The sequence below is a fragment of the Nyctereutes procyonoides genome, unplaced genomic scaffold (assembly GCF_905146905.1).
Source record: "Nyctereutes procyonoides isolate TBG_1078 unplaced genomic scaffold, NYPRO_anot_genome, whole genome shotgun sequence".
Taxonomy (NCBI): Eukaryota; Metazoa; Chordata; class Mammalia; order Carnivora; family Canidae; genus Nyctereutes; species Nyctereutes procyonoides.
Genome location: NW_026575141.1, coordinates 19,411,832 through 19,417,218, shown reverse-complemented (window position 1 = coordinate 19,417,218; position 5,387 = coordinate 19,411,832).

Sequence of the window (5,387 nt, the reverse complement as noted above, 5' to 3'; positions counted from 1 at the left end):
GGGGAAGGAAACAGATCTAGACTTAGTAGGCACAGAGAACCCCCAACAAAATTAACCCAAGGAGATCTACACCAAGACACACGGTAAATAAAATGGCAAAAGGTAGTGATAAAGAATTTTAAAAGTAGCAATAGAAAAGAAAGCAATTATATACAAAGGAAACCCCTTAAGGTTATCAACTGATTTTTCATAGAAATTTGCAGGCCAGGAGAGAGTGGCATGATATATTCAAAATGCCAAAAGAAAAAAAAATCCTGCAACCAAGAATACTCTATTTAGCAAGTCTATCATTCAGAATAGGTGAGATAAATTGTTTCTGAAAGTTAAAAGAATTCACCACTAAACCAGTCTTACAAGAAATGTTAAAAGGGACTCTGAGTGGAAATGAAAGACCATAAGCAGGAGTAAGAAAAGTAGGAAGCGCAAAAGCAGTAAAATGAAGTATGTCTATAACAATCAGTGAGGGAGTTCACAAAATATAAGGGTATAAAGTATAATACCATATATTGAAAATGTGCAGGGGGCAAAGAAGTAAAAATGTAGTGCTTTTATAATGGGTTCAAACTTAAGTGACCATCAACTTAATATAGAGTGCTATATCCATAAGATGTTATATAAAAAATGAATGGTAACCACAAACCAAAAAAAGTGGAAAAGAAATGAAAAAATAAAGACAAAGGAATCTAAGTCACTAAATAAAGCCAAAAACTATGAAAGGAGAACAAGAGAAGATAGGAAGAGAGAAGAACTACAAAAACAACCATACAGCAAGTAACAGAATGGCAATACATACGAACTCATCAATAATTACTTTGAATGAATGTAATGGACTAAATGCTCAATCAAAAGATGAAATGAAGCAATATCTATATGCTGCCTATAAGAGACTAATTTCCAACCTAAAGACTCATGCAGATTGAAGGTGAAGGGATGGAAAAGCACTTATCATGCAAGTGGAAGTGAAAAGAAACCTGGGGCAGCAATACTTACATCATACAAAATAGACTTTTTTTATTTATTCACAAGAGACACAGAGAGAGAGAGGCAGAGACACAGGCAGAGGGAGAAGCAGGCTCCACGCAGGGAGCCCAACGTGGGACTAGATCCGGGGTCCCCAGGATCAGGCCCGGGGCTGGAGGCGGCGCTAAACCACTAAGGCACTTGGGCTGCCCCCAAAATAGACTTTAAAAGAAAGACTATAACAAGAGACAAAGAAGGACACTATATAATCATAAAGGGAACAATCCAAAAGATGTTCTAACAATTGTAAATACTTATGCACCCGATATGAGAGCACACAAAAACATAAAACTGTTAACAAACATAAAGGAACTAATGCATAATAAAACAATAATAGCAGGTAACTTTAATACCCCACTTACATCAATGGATAGATCATCCAACCAGAAAATCAAGAAGGAAACAGTGACTTTGAATGATACATTAGACCAGATGGATTTAACAGATATATTCAGAACATTTCATCCTAAAACAACACAATACGTATTCTTTTAAAGTGCCCATGGAACATTCTCTAAAATAGATCACATATTAGGCCACAAAACGAATTGAAAAAGACTGAAATCATACCATGTATCTTTTCTGATCACAATGCTATGAAATTAGAAATCAACCACAAGAAAAAATCTGGAGAAAACACAAATATACAGAAGTTAAACAACATTATACTAAACAATGGTCAACCAAGAAATTAGAGGAAATCAAAAGTACACGGCGACAAATTAAAATGAAAGGACAATGGTCCAAAATTTTGGGATATAGCAAATGCTGTTCTAAGAGGGAAGTTTACAGCAATACAGCTCTACCTCAAGAAGCAAGAAAAATTTCAAATAAACAACCTGATCTTACACCTGAAGGAGTTAGAAAAATAGTGACTAAACCCAAAACTAGGGAAAGGCAGGAAATCAGAGATTAGAGCAGAAATAAATGAAATAGATACCAAAAAACACAATAGAAAAGATCAATGAGGGGCACCTGGGTGACTCAGTGGTTGAGCCTCTGCCTTCGGCTCAGGTTGTGATCCTGATATGGGCATCATATAATAGCAATCAGTTTTCCAGTTACAGTTTACCCTGTGAATTTAAAGCTTTTAAATAACATTGTCCAGACACTTAATTTTTTGTGTTTAGGAAGGCCATGAATTAGAGTTTTCAAGTTAGTAGTTCTGGTCCCTCTCCTCAGAGCACACTCTTCCAGCATTCTTTGGTGTTTCCCACCTCTTGGCTCCGCTCCTGCAGATTCCCAGGGCTGGGATGCTCTTTTCTCCTCTCTTTAATTGGCTAAATCCAAATGCCCTTTCTGGACTCATTTTGGGCATCATCCCCTCCTGGAAGCCTTTTTTGGACTTCCAGGTTATGCTCAGTGCCCCTCTTCCAGCTTCCCCTGGCACTCAATACCTTATCCTTTAGCTTCACTTGATTGAAATTATTTGTATTGAGGGCTTTTCCTCCTCTTTCATTAGAATCTCAAGTCCTCATGGGTGGGGTCTGTCTTTTTTCAGCCTCTTTACTTCTAGATCTAGTAAAGTCCTTAATAAATGTTAGTTGAGGCGCACCTGGATGCTTCAGTCAGTTAAGCATCTGCTTTTGGCTCAGGTCATGATCCCAGAGTCTTAGGACTGAGTCACACATCGAGCTCTGTGTCCTGCTCCCTGATCAGTGGAGAGTCTGCTTGTCCCTCTCCCTCTATCCCTCCCTCCCCTCACTCATTCTTTCTCTCAAATAAATAAGTAAAATATTTAAATAAATAGATAAATACATGTCAATTGAGACATATTAAATGGGCAGAAGCTGGTTTCCTATAAGATACATTAAAAGTTCCATAATTCTATTATAGCTTTGGAAGTGAGAACTGATTCTATATAGCCATCATTGAAACAATGGAGCCAAAACTAAGCTCCATAATCTTCCTATCTCAGACAAGGTAACAAGAAGACTGAAGTTGGATTTGAATCTTATTGCTGACTTTAATTCTAGCCTGTTTTGGAGCAAGTTGTTTATCCCGTGTGTCTTAATTTGCACAACTGCAAAATAGCTGTGAATATTGCCAAAAACATAACATGTGCAACTTAATCAATGCAGAAGTGAAGACCAACAATCTTGGATCAGTCGTACTGATTTGACATTTTCCTGGAATTGACAAGGAGGATGTATTTTCATGTGGCAAGCTACTAGATCCGCTCCCCCCCCTCCAAATTTCAGGTTATAAATACTTTTCTCGTTGACGTTTATTAGAAAGTAACACAAAGCAGATTGCTGTGTTTGCACTCTGTGGACATTTTATCTAGGGCATATTGCATGTTCTCTGTGTGCCAGGCATGATGGCATCCATGGAGGTTAAGCCTTCAAATCCTATTCTACCATTTTAATAATTTCATTGACTTAACCTTTATATAGATGAAGTGTATAATTTCCTCAAAGAATACTTTGCTGCTCTGTGCTTGCTCAAAGAATGCTTCAGGTTAGAAATTTGGTCTGTGATCTGTCAGGTGATGATACAAAAGGTTTAACTTAAACACAAACATTAGGTCACAGAGGGGCAGCATCCAGATGGTTTTGTATTTGATTACACCATCCTCCATCTCCCTGGCATCTCTATCCTTTCTTCTCTTTTCTGCCATCTGTCAGTGCACTTGAATGAGGAATATAATCACATACGGTATCAACAAGTTGGTTGGTATTTTTTTTTCTCTTAACTGTTCTTTAATTGGGTGGTAAGAAAAGAGTATATTATAAAATAGTATCTAGTTTTACATGTTTACTCTGCTTTCCCCAGAAACAAGTAATTTAAGACCATGGCTGGGCTGTTTGCTCATGCAATTCCAGTATTTGAGGCAAAGAAATAAAATGTTATATTTGATCTAATTCAATGACTAGAATGAAGTGTACTTCTTCCATTCTTTGTTGCTATTGTGATTATAGATTTAATTATTTTTTAAATGCTTTTATTTAAATTCCAGTTAGCTAACAAACAGTGTAATATTAGTTTCAGGTATACAATATAGTGATTCAACACTTCCATACAATACCTGGTGCTCTTTACAAGTACACTCCTTAATCTCCATGTAGATTTTATTATTAGTGGTTATTATTTACTTGTTATTAATAAAACTGAAGGTTTTGTTATTAATTATGAGAAATAATTCATTATGGTAAATTGCAATATATGTTTGGAAACTGAACATTTAAAATTAACCTTAACAAGAAACTAACAACAGTATATAAAGTAGTTTATTTTCTTTTAAAGATTTTATGTATTTATCCATGAGAGACACATGAGAGAGGCAGAGACATAGGCAGAGGGAGAAGCAGGCTCCCTGCAGGGAGCCTAATGCAGGATTTGATCCCAGGACCCCAGGATCCCAGGATCATGTCCTGAGCCAAAAGCAGACGCTCAACCACTGAGCCACCCAGGCATCCTGATAAATTAGTTTAATATAAACCTTGTAGTCAGAATCACCTGATTTATTCCTGGCTCAGTTATACATTAACTGTGTGGCCTCAGGCACATTACTTAATCTTTCTAAGTCTCATCCGTAAAGGGGATAAAAGACTGTGTAACCTACAGGTTTATGGTAGGATTAATGAGATAATTGTGTACAGCATTTAGCAGAGTGGTTGGCATTCTGTAATTCCTCAATAAATGGTCATATTTGTTAATATTTGTTCTATTAAACTAACTCTTATCACTAAAGAGATGAAGCAATGAAATGTAGTTTTTAAAAAAAACTTATGTAGCCAAATTATGGAAAGAGCCCAAATGTCCATTGACTGATAAATGGATAAAGATACACACACACACACACACACACGATATATATACACAATGTGTATATACACAATGTATATAAACAAAGGTATATATACATGCATATATACACATGTGTGTATATATATGTGTATACACAAACACACACACACAAAGATGGAATATTACTCGGCCATAAAAAAGAACAAAATCTTGCCATTTGAAATGACATGAATGGAGCTAGAGAATATAATGCTAGGTGAAATAAGTCAGAGAAAGACAAATATGATATGATTTCACTGATATGTGGAATTTAAGAAACAAAAACAGGTGAATGTAGGTGGAAAAAATGAAGAGACAAACCAGGAAACAGACTCTTAACTATAGAGAACAAACTAAGTTTGTTAGAGGGGAGATGGGTTAAATGGGTGGTCAGTATTAAGGAGGGAACTTATTATGATGAGCACTGAACGTTGTATGTAAGTGATGAATCACTAAATTCACTTGAAGCTAATATACTGCACGTTAACTGGTATTTAAATAAAAACTTTTAAAAATCGTGCATTTTAAAATGTGATAGTTTTATAAAAAATAGTTTTATTATAGAGAAATATAATTTG